We start from the raw sequence: 18,777 nt of genomic DNA on the forward strand, positions 1-18,777 counted from the left end.
GCACTGCAACAGTTTTGAAAGAATTTCATAGAAATTCAATGAAAATGGAAATGAGAAAACTCTGGTTGACTATTTCCAACGTTTCCTGAAGATTTCCTGACGAATTTAATAGAGTAGTTTTTACGGTCTTAGACAAAACTACGATATAACGTACAACATTGAAAATTTTTATTTTTTCCCAGGATTAACATTCAGACACACTACGAAATAACTCAAATCAATGTTTTGTTACAGCATTAGCCTTTTTACCCAAAATTAGCGCAATTTGGGGAAAAAATTAGTGTACGTTATATCGAAGCAAAATGTACGTTATATCGAAGCACAAAAAACGAAATGAGTTTTTCATGAGAACTCATGTTTTTCATTATTGGTTTTGTGAATTTCACTGAAATCATTAATTGGGATAAATTTCACGTCGAATACATCAAAACTAGCATAAAAAATATTTAATTTTTCTCTGCTTCGATATAACGTACACTTTGATATAACGTACAAAGAGATTTTTTTTTGTACGTTATATCGAAGAATACCTGTACTTAGGGCCCATGTAGTAGGTTGGACTCGATAATCCGGAGTAATTTTAACGCGTTATTTTTTTTTATTTCAATGATTAAATTTAGTATTAAAGCATGGTGCTGACATGATTTTGGAAGTCCTCAATTTCGTTTTCCTCCGATTTTGTTAGCTTTTTGACCCGATTATGTTAGCCTCTTTTAACAAGAAATTTAAAACGTTTTACACTCAGCATTAACATTTTACATTTCCAGTATTCTACAGTGTATCTCAAATTCAGTTGATAATTTTTGGCGTCATATATAAATAACGTAACAAAAAAAATCTCGTGTTATATTTGAAAAGGGCCAAACAATTTTTAATCTCTTCTCAGCGAGAAAACGCTAAATTTTGCATCTGTTTTCAAAACATGCCGTTAATAATCCAGGAATTTTTCAAAGAATGATTGCTGACATTTCTTCAGAGGGCCTGTCCATAAACTACGTAGACTCTTAGGAGGGACGGGGGGGGGGGGGGGTCTGGCCAAAGTCTACGCTGAATACAAATTTCGGAAATTTCGTATGAGCAAAAGTCTACGAGGGGGAGGGGGGTCTCAGATGGCCGAAAAAAAAGTCTACGTAGTTTATGGACAGCGCCAGACAGTGTTTCTGGGATTTCTCCAAATTTTCCTTGAAGAAGTAACCTTTCAGATATTTGTTTCTTTTGGTATTGCTTAGTATTCTTTCAAGAATTCCTTCTGAGACACGTTCGTGAATTTCTGCTGAGATTCCTCAAGCAATCTTTGCTTGAAACCCGCCAAATAGTATTTCCCGGGAATTCTTGTTGAGATTCCATCAGGATTTTATACTGGAATTCTTCCATGGATTTTTGTAGTTGTACATACCCACAGGATTTTCTAGGAATTATTCATGGGATTGTTATGGGGATTTCTTCAGGTATTTCTTAAAGTTTCCTCCGGAATTTTCTGTTGATATTTCACCATTTCTGATTCTCTAGTCCACCCCCATATTTTGATTGGCATCCAAAAAGAAGTAACTGGTCAAAATTTCAGCCAAATCCATTGAAATTAAGAAGCCTAAAGCATGATTACCCCCGGAAAGCTAGTTTTTAGGATTCATTAGGCTTTCACGAATTTTAATAATTTTTGCTCAACCCCTACATCTTTGACGCCAAGGAAGAAAATGACCAACAACAGCTCCTTTCACTTCAATCGTTTTTTTTTCTTGTCCCTCAACATTTTCTTCAATTTACACAAATCACACCACTTTCCATCAACCATGCCTTCTTTGGGGAACATATATTAAGTACGTTACGCTAAAATTGGAAAACTTTTGTACGGGTTTTCCATGACGTTTTTAATGGATGGTCCTTTACTGTTTATGTTTTGTTTCACGAACCCAAAACCTGAGTTCAAAATTGACAGAAAAGTGCTCCGATCTTATCAACCTAAAACACTATCAGGATCTTACTGAATACAGCATACTAAAGGAATGTCCATAAATTACGTCATATTTTGAGAGGGGCGGGGAGATGCAGCAAATTGTGTTGTTAACGGGTCATCACAATTTGCTGAACTTCAGAAAACTTATATAAATAGTGTGACTTTGGGGAGCAGCAGAAAAAGTTTGTTTGACGTAATTTATGGACGTTCTCTAATTTGAATTTCTGGCTACGTTTTTGATTTTTGATTGAATTTTTATACGTGATTCGATTATCCGGAGTGAAGTAAAAATCGATACTTCGGATAATAGAGACCGCCCTGTAATAAGGAGCCTGTACATAAAATACGTAGACTCTGTGGGAGAAAAGGAGCGTTTGGTCAAAATTTGTTCAAGTTCAAAATATTTTCGTCAAGTAACTTTTTTTCTTTTACAAAAAGTTCAACATGCTGGAACTTTTCATAGAGTGCATCAAAAGTTCTAAAACTTTGACTATTTGTCAACCTATTATATGTGCTTCATTGGTACAAATGAGCTAGATTGGGTAATCCTTCGTGAAGCTAGAACCGTTCTCGTAAAACACCATTTTTTAAACAACTAATTTTTGAACGGAAACCAGTGAACCGATTTGAATGACATTTTGAACTTTTAACATCAATATAATAATGCTTCACAAATCTTTAAAACATATTTACCTAGATACTTTTTGAACGTTAAAAAAAGTTATTAATGATTGACTCTTTTAGGATCTTTTTAGAGAAAATGTGATTTTTTCATATCAATGTCTTTACATTTGATTTCCAAAGATTTTCTACTTCTTTTCTCAAGATATGTTTAATAAGATGTATTAGTTATTTTTGCGTGGTGTTGTTAATTCGACATATTTTCCTCTATGGGGGTGAAAACATTAAACCGGTATAATTTTATTCGTCGTGAGAAAATATTACGTTTTATCATCGTATCAAATATCAATTCATTTCAATTCAATTCGGTTCACTGGTTTCCGAGTTATGACAGTTCAACTATTTGTTGTCTAAAAATACTGTTTAACGAGAACGGTTCTAGCTTCGTGAAAGATTAACCAATCGAGCACAAATTTTTACCAGTTATCCACACGTAATGGGTTGACAAACAGGGTGTCCAGTTAGCCTAGTGGATAAGGCTATGAATCGCCAATCCGGAGACGGCGGGTTCGATTCCCGTTTCGGTCGGAAATTTTTTCTCGACTCCCTGGGCATATTGTATCATTGTTCTTGCCTCACAATATACAAATTCATGCAATGGCAGGCAAAGAAAGCCCTTCAATTAATAACTGTGGAAGTGCTCAAAGAACACTAAGTTGAAGCGATGCAGGCCAAGTCCCAGTGGGGACGTAGAGCCATAAAGAAGAAGAAGAAGAAGAAGATGGTTGACAAACAGTCACAATTTGAAATTTGTTTACACTTTTTATGAAAAGTTACAGCTTATTAAACTTTTTTAGTGAGAGAAAAAAAGTCGGCTATCTCAAACATTTTGGCCATTCCCTGTATATGAGTATACTGTTAGAGTCCGTTCATAAATGACGAAGAATTTTAGAGAGGAGGAATAGTCTCTGGAATTACTACGAACCATCAGTAGGTATGGATAAATGGTTACTAGAGGGAGGGGGTGTTAAAAATGGCCTAAAACTGATACGTCATTTATGGATGCCCCCTTATATGTATTCCATGGGCTTCCTTTTTAATGTGATTGAAACTTTTTTTTTGCATCATTTTCATAATTTTAAATAATGTGAAATAAATAATACACATTTTCTAAGAGAAACAAACTGGAATTAAAGTTATAGCGTTTGAAGAAACAATTTAAATAAAAAATCTAACAATCACTATTCACTTTTCAGTATGAATTTTCAGGCAAAACAAAATATACAAAAAATAATCAGGTTTGCGAAATGGCATGGAACCGCTGCTCCACTCCACAACGAACGGAACGCGGTTTCTTTCGCTTTCTGTCTGTCCAGCCGTGGCGCGGCGTCTATGACGAAGACTTTGTATAGACGGCCACGGGCGGTGTCGGTCGGTCGGACGGTCGATCGGTGTGCGCGGCTGTCTGTTGATGATGATGACCGCAAACTCTTTTCTCCATTTCTTTGTAGCAATCTTCTTTTTTTTTTGCTCAACCTTCCCCGTTTGAACGCTGTGTTAAATTGCCTTCTTAAACACACTCTCTCCCTCTCTTCTTACTTGGTATTGGCTCTGTGACACAAATTCGCGCGTAGATTTCTCCTCGGTGGGTTTTGTTTTTCCCTTTTTTATTCCGAGTCGGGCAATTAAAGCTGACCCTTGTCACAGCGGGATTTCCCACTAATGCCACCTAAATTCACTAAGGTCACGAAAGGGGTCCGCGCACTACACTTCTCGGCTTGGTTGGCGTGAAATCACTTGACAAATCCACCTTGGCGTACGACTCGAATGGAAAACGTTGGAAATCTACCGTTGCGTCTGGCTTAGCTTTTCTGAACTGAAAGTAAACCCGCGAACACGCGCAATGACTGAACCGGACCGCACGACGGTTGAGCTATGATTGACTGCTGCAGTCAGTCAGTGTGGTAGCTCAGCGTGGTTGCATGCTGCGTCGAATTCGTATGTCTGATGACCGACGCGATGATGGCTTACCAGAGCAGTCAGCATCGCCGTCGTCATGACGTTGTTGGAGTTGGAGGAAATTGATCTGCTGGCTGGCTGACTGTTTGGTTCGATGCATCATTATTGACGAGACGAAGACCCGGTCGATAACCGCGCGCGCCGAATGATGCAGGTTGCGTAAAGAGATGAGTTCTTTCACACCTTTCGTGGTCGGGGGAAGATCGGTTCGAAGAAATGTGTTTGCAATTATGTGCGCGCGGTTGGCGCTTGATGGAAAACGTGCGTACTGCCTTCCCGTTCGAAATGCATGTAGCAGTTCATTTCAAAGTCCTTTGAGTGCAGTAATGAATTGTATGACGTCCATACGTGCGATGTTTTGAGGTCCAAGAGCAAAGGAGGTAATATGTATAATGTATTGTTTTGCCCATTTTTGTTATTCCTGTTCGGGTCTGTCACTGCGACCAGTTATTAGATCTATTGTGACATTGCCCGTATACTTAGTGTAGTGTATGTATATCGCATTACTCAATTGGCATTGAAGGGAAATAAAGAATTGGCTTCGGAAACCTAGCATAACCCTTATTTTACTACCAAATTATCCCCAGAAGAAGTTTAGTACCCGAATTTTTACACTAGAAGTAATACTATTTCAATAGAGGAACATGTGTTCAGTATTTGGGATGTTCCATGCAAACCAGCACTAATCAAACTCTGAAAAGCCAGAACATACTTGAATCCCTAACTCAATTTTATGTCCTTTGCATCATGTTTAGCCTCGGCACGAGCTTCCGACTATCTGCAAAGAAAAGTTGGTTAACTGAGTTTTTGTTTAGAAACCGCAAGTCACCTGAATACCAGTAGCCAAGAACTAATTTTTATGATTCCTTGAATTACTTACTTGATATTTGATGGGCTACAACTCGTAGTGGTGAGTCTACGCCGAATGAAGCATTCGCCTCCACTGGTCTCGGTCCTGGGCAAATCGCTTCCAGTCACCCTGAACGTTTAGAGCCCTTAGGTCCTCATCAACTGCAAAAAGCCAACGTGTGCGCGGCCTACCCCGAAGCCAACGGACCCTTCTTGGTTCTCTGCTGAAAATGGTTTTAGTATGTCGTTCCTCCGGCATACGACCTACGTGCCCAGCCCACCGCAGCCTGCTGTGTTTTATTTGCTTCACTATATCCATCTCTTTTATATTCGTGGTTCATGCGACGCCGCCAGATGCCGTCCTCCAGTTTACTGCCGAATATTGTTCGCAGCACTTTACGTTCGAAGACTCCAAAGGCTCTCCGATCAGCTTCTTTCAACGTCAACGATTCATGGCCGTATAAAGCGACCGGAAGAATCAGAGTCTTGGTCAACGCGAGTTTTGTCTTTGTTTGCAGCCTACGGGACTTCAGCTGGTTTCGTAGACCGAAAAAGGCCCGTTTCGCAGCTGCAATCCGTCTTTTAACCTCGCGGGTAACATCATTATCGCACGTTACTAGAGTACCAATATAAACAAAATTGCGAACAACATCAAACTTTTCACCACTTAGCACCACTTCCTTACCACTACCACGGCCGGACCGACGTTGACCACCAGCAATCATGTACTTGATCTTTGTGGTGTTAATCGTTAGTCCAATCGTCGCAGTCTCCCTTTTAAAAGATATGAACGCCTCTTCCACGGCCCGACGGTCGATCTTGATGATGTCGAAAACCAGGAGCATATGCGACCTCGTGACAATGGTTCCGCTCCTTTGTACACCAGCTCTTCTTATCGCTCCTTCCAGCGCTATGTTAAACAGTAAGTTCTAAAGAGCATTGCGCTGCTTCAGCCCGTCCAAGGTTACGAACGATGACGAAATGTCATCCGCAACCCGTACACTTGATTTCGAACCATCAAGCATCGCACGAATCAGTCTAATCAGCTACGCCGGAAACCCATGTTCGATCATAATCTTCCATAGCTCATTTCTCTTCACTGAATCGTACACCGCCTTGAAATCAATAAACAGATGATGGGTCTGCAAGTTATACTCCTGAAATTGATCGAGAATCTGCCGCAGGGTGAACATCGTCGTTGATCGGCCGTTACGGAAACCCGCCTGGTATTCGCCGACGAAGGACTCCTCAGTCGGCCTCAGCCTGTAATTCGCGCACTCCAGTCCTTTTTTGTATAGAGGGCAAATGAGTCCATCCAACCAACTAGCAGGCAGTTTTTCCTCTTCCCATATGTTCAATATAATACGGTGTAAGAGTTGATACAGCTGCTCACTACCGTGCTTGAAAAGCTCGATTGGGAGTTCGTCCTTCCCAGCGGCCTTATTGTTCTTCAGCTCTCTAATGGCTGTCTTGATCTCGTCTAGCGTTGCAGATTCCACAGCTTGTCCGTCATTGTCGGTTCGAATTCTGTCTGTCGCTCTTCCATTCCCACCGTTCAACAATTTCTCGAAGTGCTCTCTCCACCTGGCAGCCACCATTGTTTTGTCTGTCAGCAAGTTTCCTTCACTGTCGTTGCACATGACGGGAGACCCGAGCAAAGTCTGGTAGCAAATTGAAAACTAGTTTTGATGTTGTGATATTGCAAATTATGATAACTCAGGTTGTTGTCACTGTGGTCGTTTCAACGGTTAAAACATCAAAAATGAGAGCAGAAAAATGTTCCCATGACATCAAGTTGAAAACAATTCCTGCCATCAGTGATAGGAAGCAAATTGATAACTATTTTTTTCAATCAGTGTGAGAAAAAAGAAAAATCTTTGAATGTGGCGTTTTTCGGCTGTTTTTAAAACATATATGCAATCAGATATTAATTGCACTAGTGTTATAGCCTTACATTTGTTATACATGATTTGCCAAAAGCTTTGAAATTATGTATAAATTAAATATTTATAAAAATTTAAAATAACAGCAAAATGGAATCAACATTTGAAGTCAATATTAATCAAGATAAGCTGATATCAAATGCCGGGGCCCGTGGCGCAGTGGCTGCACGTTCGCTTCATAAGCGGATGGTCATGGGTTCGATCCCAGCCCCGGCACTTCGTCAGTTGCTCTTCCCCCCGAGAGCGGCTGGCACTTGTCTCTCTTCTGAGCTCTCATAGCTCAAACGGACCCGGATTATTGGATATCGGCGAACGGCAACCCTTAATTGACGACCCCAATCGGAACAACAGCCACACATCATTTCATCATCGTGCTGATCATTCTACCAAGGACAGGGTAGAAAAGTGAAAGCAGCACAAAGGCAAAACCAGTTCGATATAGCAGAATAAGATTATAATAGAATACATTTAGGCGCTGTACAAAGTGTAAGTGCAGTCGCCAATTGGAATCGCTCACGTAGTGCCCTAGTGGACAAAAGAGCTGTAAAGTAGGTTAAGTGGTTAAAAATGTTAAAAGTAAAACAAACTGACATCAAATCGTGATATCAATTTGCTGCTGAATCCAAATTTTGTTTTCTATTTACTTACTTACTTTCAATTCTGGGCACCCACGGTGGTGCACAGGGCCGAATTGAAAGATTTCCATCCTGGGCGATTGTCAGCCATCGTCCTGACCTGTGGCCAGGTCAAACTTCTGTCGACTTGCTTGATTTCGTTGTTGAGGCTGCGCCGCCATGAGCCTCTGCTGGGTTCCAATCTAACGCTTGTTTGCAGATTTCATTTCCGCTCCTGCGTAGAGTGTGGCCGACCCACCTCCACTTTCGCTCCCGAATTTCTGTCGCTATTGGCTTTTGATGACATCGACGATTGAGCTCCACGTTGGAGATCCAATTGTGAGGCCACCAGGCACGAATTATTTACCGCAGGCATCTGTTGATGAAGACCTGCAGCCGTTGCGTGTTCTCCACTGATACATACCAGGTTTCACTGGCGTATAGCAGCACAGATTTCACGTTCGAGATAAAAAATTGGATTTTGGTGCGTCGACTGATCTGGTTGTTTTTCCATACACTTCTTAAACTTGCAAAAGCAGCCTTCGCCTTCTTAATTAGTGCACCTATGTCGATCGTGGTGCCACCATCGGCCGCCATTTGGCTACCAAGATATTGGAAGCTTTCAACATTCTCCACTGATTACCCTGCTACCGAAAAGCTGGAAGGGTTGGCCGTGTTTACATCCAACGATTTGTGTCTTGTTGAGGTTGATGGTAAGACCTGCCGCTGAGGAGAGATTGCCAAGATCATCGAGCATGCTCTGCATATCAGAGCGCCGTTGAGCTAGGAGACCAACGTCATCAGCCAATTCGAAGTCATTTGGCTGCCACAGCAATCCACGAATTGGTTCACGGTCAATCGCACTTACCAGGATCTCGTCGATTACGATGAGGAACAGTAGCGGTGATAGTATATATCCTTGCCTCACTCCAGCAACAACCCGGATGGGAAAGGATAAATAACCGTTATGCAGTACTCTGCATGAAAATGGCTTGTACTGTGATTCAATGAGGCCGATGATTTTTTCAGGGAGACCCTTGCGCCTGAGAGCTTCCCACATGTTTTCGTGATTGAGACGGTCGAAAGCTTTTTCATAATCAATGAACACCAGGTAGAGAGTCTCTTGGAATTCATTGATTTGCTCCAGAATAATACGGAGCGTGACAATATGGTCCACACAGGACCGTCCGGCACGGAATCCTGCTTGCTGCCGTCGGAGAGTTGCGTCAATCTTCTCCTGTATCCGGTTAAGGATCACTTTGCAATGCTGCAGAATAATTGATGCAGTAGTTGTGCGAATACTACGGGGTCAGCTTTGAGCATCTCCGCTGGTATGCGATCGACCCCTGGGACTCTGTTCGATTTCATGCTACGGATGGCTGTTTCTATCTCCTGCACTGATGGAGCTTCGGTGTTGACACGGGTCATGCGTTGAACCCTTGGCGGATCATGCTGAGGAGTTGATGGCGTGACCGACACTTGAAAAAGGTTTCCAAAGTTCTCGAACCAGCGTTTCAACTGGTCAGCCGGGTCGGTCAGTAACTGTCCAGAAGTGTCTGTAACGGGCATCGTAGCATTCATCTTGGTCCCACTAAGGCGGCGTGAGACATCGTACAGGAGACGGATGTCGCCTGTGTTTGCAGCTTTCTCGCCTTCGTTGGCTAGGGAGTCCACCCACGCTCTTTTGTCCCGTCTACATGAGCGTTTCACTTCCTTCTCGAGAGCCGAATAGCCATTGGCGTATCTAGGATTTTTTCCTAGGGGGTGCCTGGGGGGTGCCAGTTTCAGTGGCTTCCATGTTGTTTTGCTCTTTTATGTAAAAAGAAATACCGATCCACCCTCAATTTCTTGGTACAATGATACACTGCGTCGCGAGACAAATTAGCCCGAAAATTTAAACGTGCTATAAAGAACAGTTTTTTTTAAATCCGAACCGTTGTACTGGACTTAACACTCTCCCCGCCATGTGAGGTTTGAGAACTTGATAACTTGATTACGTAAAAAACATGGAATTTATATTTTCAGTTTGAACTTTACAATCATCACAAATCCTTTGTTTTGTGGATTGAATACATTGATTAAGAATACATTTCCAGAGCAATTGTTAGAAGTGTAAATCTCCTAAACTATAAAATATCCACAAATTTGCGTGTAACTTGTATTCATCGTGACATCCTCTTTGTTTATTGCATGATAACAACCCTTATAAAATAGTTTTCAAGAACAATTGTAAGAGTCTTTTTTTTTTCCTCCTCTGTTGTGAAAACTAAGCCACTGCGTCCAATAAGCTGAACTTTTGTGGCATTGTAAGAATTAAAAATACTTGGAAATGCAAAATCATGATTCATATTTGCATTTTTGGTTTGGCCACAACATTCGATTTTTCTCTTCGGGATTCTGATTCTATGCTATGATTTTATACAAGAAATTGGTGTTTTCGGCAAAACATTGTTTCGGTAATTCCTCAGGAAATATTCCCTGCAATTTACAGTGGTTTTTCGGTTTTATCACGGTCAAAAAAAAATTTACCGTGATATAAACGAAACCGTGAATTTGGCGAAACGAGAAATAAATATAATTTTTTTATTCAAAATCATTCATCTGCAAAATATATGAGTCGTAGCTCATCTTTTTTAACTGTTTTGATGGACTTGACAATACTGTTTTGATTTCATATTGATTTCGGAGCGTTTTAAAACAAGTGTGATAAAAACGAAATGAAAATCGTGATAAAATCGAATAGAAAACCGTGAATTTGGGCGAGTAGTGATTAAAACGACTAGTGATAAAACCGAAACGCCACTGTATTTGGAAATTGTTTTGCAATTTATTTTAATTAGGACTCCTTTTAGAAATCTCCCAGTAATTGCTTTGAATGTGGCAAATTTCTTCTGCAATATCTTTGATTTGATATTAAACACCTTTTACGCATCCTTTGAAAATTTCATCGGAAATTACTTTGGAAATTTCTTCGGCAATTCCACTAGCAGTTTATTTGACTGTTTTTTTTTTTTAATTTCATATATTTTGACATGTTTTCTCGGGAGTTGCTTCACCAATTTTTTAGTAGTTTTTCAAGGGATGTTCAAGCAATTATATTGATATTTGATTTTTAAAATTCTCCAATTACTCTTCAGGTAATTTCTTTAGGAATTCTTTTAGTGAAGCCTTTGTTAATTCATTCGATATTGACTCTGGGAACTTCCTCACATTTTTTTTGGAAATATCTTCGGCAAGTCATTCTACTTTTTTCGGATTTTCGTCGATTTTTTGGACTTTCATTGTCTATGCTATTAGGTATTTCTTCACCAATTTCTTCGGAAACTCCTTCGGAAGTTCTTTTAAAAATCGCTTTCATAATTTAAATAAAAATTCTTTAGACAACTTCTTCCAGATTTCTTCAGTTATTATGTAAGGAATTCCTGCAGCAGATGATTTCTGAATACCTTCGGTATTTCCGATGTTACTTACATTGAACGTCTTTTTGGGAATTTTATCAGCAAATCCTTTGGAAATCTTGGAAACTTATATTATTACTTTAGGAATTTCTTCGGTAACTCTTTTGGAAATTCACTGGGCAATTTTCTTAGAGATTCCATGCGGGAATTTCTTAAAAAAAACTCTGGTGGTTCTTTAAAAATTCTGTTACTGGAATTACTTTTGGAATTCTTTCTAAATTCTCTTCAGGAATTCCTTTGATGATTTCGGAAAATTCTTCGAAAATTTCTTCAAAATTTTTTTGTGGATTTTTTTATAAAATATGTATGGCAATTTTTTGTGAGGTTTGATTCGGCCAATTTCTTTAAAAAGCCTTACTATTTTTATCAGGAATTTCTCTGGTAATTCTTATATGTATTCTTTTGGTAACTACTTTGAAAGCTCTAAGGTAATTTTGATGGATTTTCCCGGAAATTTCTCTGGGAATTTGTCGGGATTTTTTCGTGAATTTAATAGGATTTCCTTTAAGCAAGTCCATTTGAGAATTTCTAAATTTCCAGTTCAGCAATTTTCGGAAGCAATAAATTTAGATACAATCAAATCATAAAGAATTACAAAAGTAATCACGATAAAATTACCAAAATTACTGAAAAAGAAATTACTAAAATAATTACGAATAGCCATTGAAATATGAAAAAAAAATCAAAGAAATTGTTGATTGCATTCCCAAGAAACGTAACTAGCTGAATATTAGTTTCTTAAACTAAAGTTTGCTGAAGAGTGGTTTTTTCCTCTCAAATAAAGCTAAAATGTTTGTTCGGTTCCAATGAAACTGCCGTAGAAATTAAAAAAAAAAACAACTATGCCTAAGGAACTCTCAAAGAAATGGCCATACTGCGGTTTAGCAAATTCCGAGCCATGTGCTCGAATTCCAACAGAACGCGATTTTTTCATCTCTCATTTTGTCAATTCGCAACATACTGTGCCTTCTAATTGATTACAAGTTTTTCCCGTACATTCCTACAGGATTTCCCTAGAGATTTCTCTACAAATCCCAACTATTTCCGAAATTCGTTTAGGGATTTCTCTAGAGATTTCTATTGGGATTCCTTCAGCTAGAATTCCTTGAAGAAGGCCAAGGGGAGTTCCAGATGTAATATAATGATTAATTTCTAGAGTAATCCATGAATTCCTGGATGAGTCTTTAGAAAAAAAATGTCTGGAAGAATCAAAGGCGTTTATGGAAGTATCCTAGGAAAACTGCCTAGAAGAATACCGGCAAGAATTCCTGCAGGTATCACAGTAATATTTTGTGGAGGAGATCTAGGAGGCATTCCTGAAACATTAGATGCAGCCGGAATCGCTTAATCCTAGGAGGAGTTCCTGGATTAAAGTCTTCTTCAAGTCAAGTCCAACAAGAAATATTTGGAGAAATCCCAGATTTTTTTGGGATTTCTGGGAGAGCACTCCGAAGGTACTTCTGCAAGACTCCTAGGAGATCCCAGCAAGTTTTTGAAGGAATCTCTGGAGAAATTCTTAGAAGAATCCCTAGAAGAATTCTGGGAAGTATTACAGTAAGAATGACAGGAGTCCTAGGAGGAATTGCTAGAAGAACCACAGAAGGAATAGCTTGGAAAATCCAGCTGAAGTTCCTGGATAAAGGCCAAGAGGAGTTCGTGAAGGAATCCCATGAGAAATTTATGAGAGAATCCGTGGACAAAATATCTTGGATAAAAATTCCTAGAGGAATCACCGGAGAGTTTCTGAAGAAATCACAAGAATAATCTCAGTAGGTATTCCTAGATAGATTCAGGGATGTATTACAGTAGAAGTTCTTGGGGAAATCCCCTGTGGAATTTCTGGAAGAGCCTCTGTAGAAAGTCCTGGATATATCCTTGAAGAAATGTATGGAAGAATCAATGTAGGAATTTTATAGAAAAAGTTCAGGGAGACCTTCCGGAAGAACTTTCCTAGTATAACTCCAGAAGGTAGCACAGTGAGAATTTTTAGTGAAGAGAAATTGCTGGAAGAAGCGCAGCAGGAGATGCTTGAGAAATCCTAGCTACAATTTCCGGATGAAGGCCAATATAAGCACCTGGAGAAATTCCAAGAGAAATTTCTGGAAGAATCTCTGAATGAAATCTCTGAAGGAATTCCTGGAAGAATCACCGGAGGTACTTCTGAGGAACTCCTGAAAGGATCCCAGGAAGGTTGCTTGAATAATTCCACCAGAAATTCCTGAAGAAACCCTAATAGAATTTTTTTGAGGATTCCTTAAGAAAATTCTGAGAAGAATCATAGGAATTTCCAAAGAAATCCTAGCCGAATTTGCTGGATTAATCTCTGCAGAAATTTCTAGTATGTACAACCCCATCAGGACTGCACGGAGTATCCTAAGGGAAGTTTATTGAAGAAATATCGTGAGGAATCCATAAAGGAAGCCTAGAGAAATCACTGTACGAATAGTTAGAGGTATTTCTGAAGGAATCTATTCAGAAATCTGATGATTGTTCTTCCAAAACGCCAAAACGTACAACAGTTATATAAGTAATTCCGGATGTGCTTAAGTTTTGTTCAAATGTGCCAATAATAAATGTTGGAATTATTTTGAGAAGTTTTAAATTTTAGGTGACTGTCAAGAAAAAGTTCTAGGGGGTGCCAAATTTATTCTAGGGGGTGCCAGGCACCCCTGGAACCCCCCATAGCTACGCCAATGCGAATAGCGTTGACGGGCTACGGCTTTGGCTCCTCGTGTTTTCGCTCGCTCTATCACGACTTCGGCGTTCCTTCGCTCCTCTATCTTCCTCCAGGTATTATCTGTGATCCACTGCTTTCTTCAGGTGCGTAGCTCACCCAAATTATTCTCGCCGGTGGCGATGAAGGCGTTCTTTATGGCGCTCCATTGATCTTCTACGCTTCCACCTTCTGGAATATTCGCAGCACGGTTCTCTAGCTCCTCGACGAAGGACCTTTTCATCGCAGCGTCTTGCAGTCGGCGTGTGTTGAACCGGCGCCCGATTTTCTCCTCCTGTCGCTGGATCCTGGCAATGCGCAGTCGGATCTCGCCGATTATGAGGTGATGGTCGGACGCAATGTCGGCGCTACGTTTGTTCCGCACATCAAGAAGGCTCCGTCTCCATTTTCGATTTGGTTTTCCGAGACAGACGCCATCACGGGAAACTCATGGCACTTTGTGCACTGGTCGATGAGGAAAGAGCGATCCCCTATCACCATATCATTGTTGCCACAAAACTCTGCAAACAGCTCTCCGTTTTCGCTCATTTCCATGGCGTCCCATGACGTGCTCATAGTCCGAGTTGTCGGAAGCAACCTTCGCGTTGAAGTCGCCCATGAGGATCTTGATATCACCTTTCGGCGTCTTGTCCACGACAGCATTCAGTTGACTATAAAAGTTCTCTTTATCTGCGATTGGCGCAGATTGAATCATGGTAAGGTTTCGAACCCGTGTTCTGAATCTGGCTACAATTATTACATTAATAGGTTCTTACTTCATGCGCGCAGCGTGGGCGTGAGCGCGGAGCAGGAAACCAACTCCACGGTGGCGAGGAGAGTGTTCACCTCGTAGGCCAGAGTATAGCAGAATTTGATCCGACGCCAATCTGTGTTCTCCAAAGTTTGGCCAACGGACTTCGCTCAGTCCTAGGATCTCAAGCTTCATACGGCATGCCTCATTGGCTAGATGTGCCAGTTCACCCTATTGAACTGGGGTTAATACATTCCAAGTTTTAATTCTTGTCCGTTGTTTCGCTCTAAAAGTCGTTGCCGTTGAATCAGTTCGTAATCTTTCATTTTCGGTTTCAGTAACGTTTTTTTTTTTGGTTTCGGAGACAGTAGGTTGTTGGCCTAAGGTCCCCTATCTACCGCGGAGGAGCTGCCACCTTAGGTATAGCTTCCGGTGAAGGAGCATTTCATACTCAGCCGCTGGTTGCCAGAACAGACGCTGTTTGTTTGCAAAATCATAAAGATTGATATGTCGCAAGCCTTGTTTCATAACTGTTTGAAAAATAACCACTTCCCCGGGTTGTTCCAGGTTCCATGAACATCCGGGATGGCGGCCAATATGTCCAAAAACCTTTGAATTCTACTCTAACTTACTTTTTTGGCAAAACCATGGAGATTGATATGCCGCAAGCCATGTTTCATATCTGTTTGAGAAATGGCCACTTCCCCGGGTGGTTCCAGGTTCCCGGAACATCTGGGATGACGGCCAATATGTTAAACAACCTCTGAATTCTACTCTTACATACTTGTTTTGCAAAATCATGAAGATTGATATATTGCAAGCCATGTTTCATAACTGTTTGAAAAATGGCCACTTCCCCAGGTGGTTCCAGGTTCCCGGAACATCCGGAATTATGGCCAATATGTCCAAAAACCTCTAAATTTTCATCCAATATGCTTGTTTTGTAAAATCATGAAGTTTGGTATGTCGCAAGCCATGTTTCATAACAATTTGGAAAATGGCCACTTCCCTGGGTGGTTCTAGGTTCCCGTAACATCCGGAATTGTGGCCAATATATCCAAATACCTCTAAATTTTCCTCTAACATACTTTTTTTTTGCAAAATCATGAAGAATGGATCATGACAAGCCTGTTTTTAGAATTGTGCGAGAAAAAATGTCAGTTGTAGGGAACGTGTGAAAAGTGTCCTCCGAACGCACCCCAAACGCTACCCGGAACATCCGGAACCAAAACCAGACAATCCCAATTTACTCAATCTATGCATCTGTAATAATAAAAAGATAATTGAACATGTTTGCAATCATATTGCATGTATTTCTTACATGTTTGACATGTTTTGACCTGATTTGACCCATATAACCCCATCAATAACTCAGACCCCAAGGACCAAAATACCATTTTAATATTTTTCCATACAACTAGAGATGTAACGGCCTACGACTCATTGATTTCGCCGCCTCCAAAAATATGGCCATACGTAGCACCTTTTTCCAACACAGCCTCCCTTATCGTTACACCTGGAGATCACCACAGCAGACGGAATCTCAAATCGACCACGTTCTGATTGACGGACGGCACTTCTCCGACATTATCGACGTCAGGACCTATCGTGGCGCCAACATCGACTCCGACCACTATCTGGTGATGGTCAAACTGCGCCCAAAACTCTCCGTCATCAACAATGTACGGTACCGGCGACCGCCACGGTACAACCTAGAGCGACTGAAGCAACCGGATGTCGCCTCAGCATACGCGCAGAATCTCGAGGCCGCGTTGCCAGACGAGGGCGAGCTCGATGAGGCCCCTCTAGAGGACTGCTGGAGTACAGTGAAAGCAGCCATCAACGACGCAGCCGAGAGCACCATCGGGTACGTGGAACGGAATCGACGGAACGAATGGTTCGACGAAGAGTGCAGAACGGTTTTGGAGGAGAAGAACGCAGCGAGGGCGGTAATGCTGCAGCAAGGGACTCGACAGAACGTGGAACGATACAAACAGAAGCGGAAACAGCAGACCCGCCTCTTTCGGGAGAAAAAGCGCCGTCTGGAAGAAGCGGAGTGTGAAGAAATGGAACTGCTGTGCCGTTCCCAAGAAACACGGAAGTTCTATCAGAAGCTCAACGCATCCCGCAACGGCTTCGTGCCGCGAGCCGAAATATGCAGGGATAAAGACGGAGGCCTCTTGACGGACGGACGTGAGGTGATCGAAAGGTGGAAGCAGCACTTCAATCAGCACCTGAACGGCGTGGAGAACGTAGGCACGGGAGCCCACGGCAACGGAAGAAACGACGACGCCAATGCAGCGGAGGACGGAAATGAACCAACTCCCACGCTGAGGGAAGTTAAGGATGCCATTCACCAGCTCAAAACCAACAAAGCAGCTGGTAAGGATGGTATCGCAGCTGAACTCATCAAGATGGGCCCAGAAAAGTTGGCCACCTGTCTGCATCGGCTCATAGTCAGGATCTGGGAAACCGAACAGCTGCAAAGACCTAAATATTCCCACGCCTTCCGATATTCAAAGTCAATTCAACTGAAACAAAAATGCATTTTCACCCCACATTCCCAACAGCTGCCCGGGGGATTTGAGATTCAATTTTCATCGTAGGGTCTACCTACCTCACGCGCGGCATATTGGAAGCAACTGACCTAGTTTTTATAACCCATCATCGTCCGGTGGTGGCCGGGTGCGATCGTGTTGCACCGCGTTAGGTCCGGTCGGTGTGATGCAATTTCAATTACGCTTGGGACAATGATGGGTAATAAACCCGAAAGAATGATATAGAACCGCGACATCATATTGATCGCGCTGGAACAAAGATTGTTTATTTTTGTTTCGAAATCAAGGCGCCGAATTGGCCGGGTAAGGTTCTGAACTCAGGTGAACCTTAGCTGGAATGTTCTGAAATTGAGACACCGTATTGGCGGCATACGGCGCCGGACTTGTTTTGCACTCGATTTGTTTTGACTTCGAGTAAACTGAAAGAAAAGAATGTGGGGGTATAATTTCAACCAACATCCGCGGCCGGGGGCCGGCTAGGGTTCACTGTGCCCAAGTAAGGTACACTTCAATAACAAAGCGGGTGCTTTGTTTTGGAGAATTTGGTGCCAAATTCCAAAGACGATGAGGATGATGATGGTGACGATGATGATGATGGGGAGAATGATAATGACGTCGATGGTTGGTTCAATTCTTTCACACACCCAAGCCTTGTATACGCTCAAGTGAGGCGGGGCTAGAAGATGTAGGCCTTGGTGTAAAGATTCTCAGTAGGTTTTGTGCGAACACGCCCAAGTCAGGCGTGGTTAGGAGATTTAAGTTTTTCGTTGGTATTAATATTCTTGGTAGGGCTTGGGATACGCCCAAGATAGAAGAGTCGTGATGTTTTCAAGAAGAGAAGGATTTTAATCACGATGAGGACAAGTAGGATAGGTAGAGGTCTAGGTTTTGGACTTATTAGTATTTTCATTTGGTAGGGTTTTGGATACGCCCAAGTTGGTTCGGGCATTGTTAGGAATTATCATGACATCTTCGGCAAGACGAGAATGATCGTAGGAATTTTAGACACGCCCAAGCTGGTTCGGGTATTGCTAGGAAATTTAGGCTATAAATACGGAGGCTTTGGCTTCAGTCGGGGCAGTCAGTGAAGACAGTTCGTAGAGAACAGCCAGTAGTCGGGGAGTTCGGTGACAACGTTAACGCAGGCAGCACATCGGATAAGTCTTGAGCTCCCATGTGGGACACCTCTAGATACTGTCCTAAGGCTGTAGGTAGGACTTAGTAGTTGGTCAAGAAGAAGCTAGAAGTGTCTCTAGATTATTAAACTTAGTAGTTCGATGAAGAAATACAGAAAATG

General features: G+C 41.6%; 2 protein-coding genes across 5 annotated transcripts in view; one reads left to right on the forward strand and one right to left on the reverse strand.

Moving 5' to 3' along the window:
• LOC109418964 (uncharacterized) overlaps window positions 1–4,871 on the reverse strand; it is a 49,942-nt gene extending 45,071 nt beyond the window's left edge. The window contains exon 1 of the mRNA XM_029877725.2: window positions 4,175–4,871. The gene's annotated coding sequence lies outside the window, so the exon portion shown is untranslated. The remainder of the gene's footprint in view (window positions 1–4,174) is intronic.
• The window catches only part of LOC109418956 (mediator of RNA polymerase II transcription subunit 15), a 566,077-nt gene that overhangs the window by 273,856 nt on the left and 273,444 nt on the right, over window positions 1–18,777 (forward strand). The gene's annotated exons all lie outside the window — the stretch shown is intronic.

This window comes from Aedes albopictus, chromosome 2 (assembly GCF_035046485.1).
Source record: "Aedes albopictus strain Foshan chromosome 2, AalbF5, whole genome shotgun sequence".
Classification (NCBI taxonomy): Eukaryota; Metazoa; Arthropoda; class Insecta; order Diptera; family Culicidae; genus Aedes; species Aedes albopictus.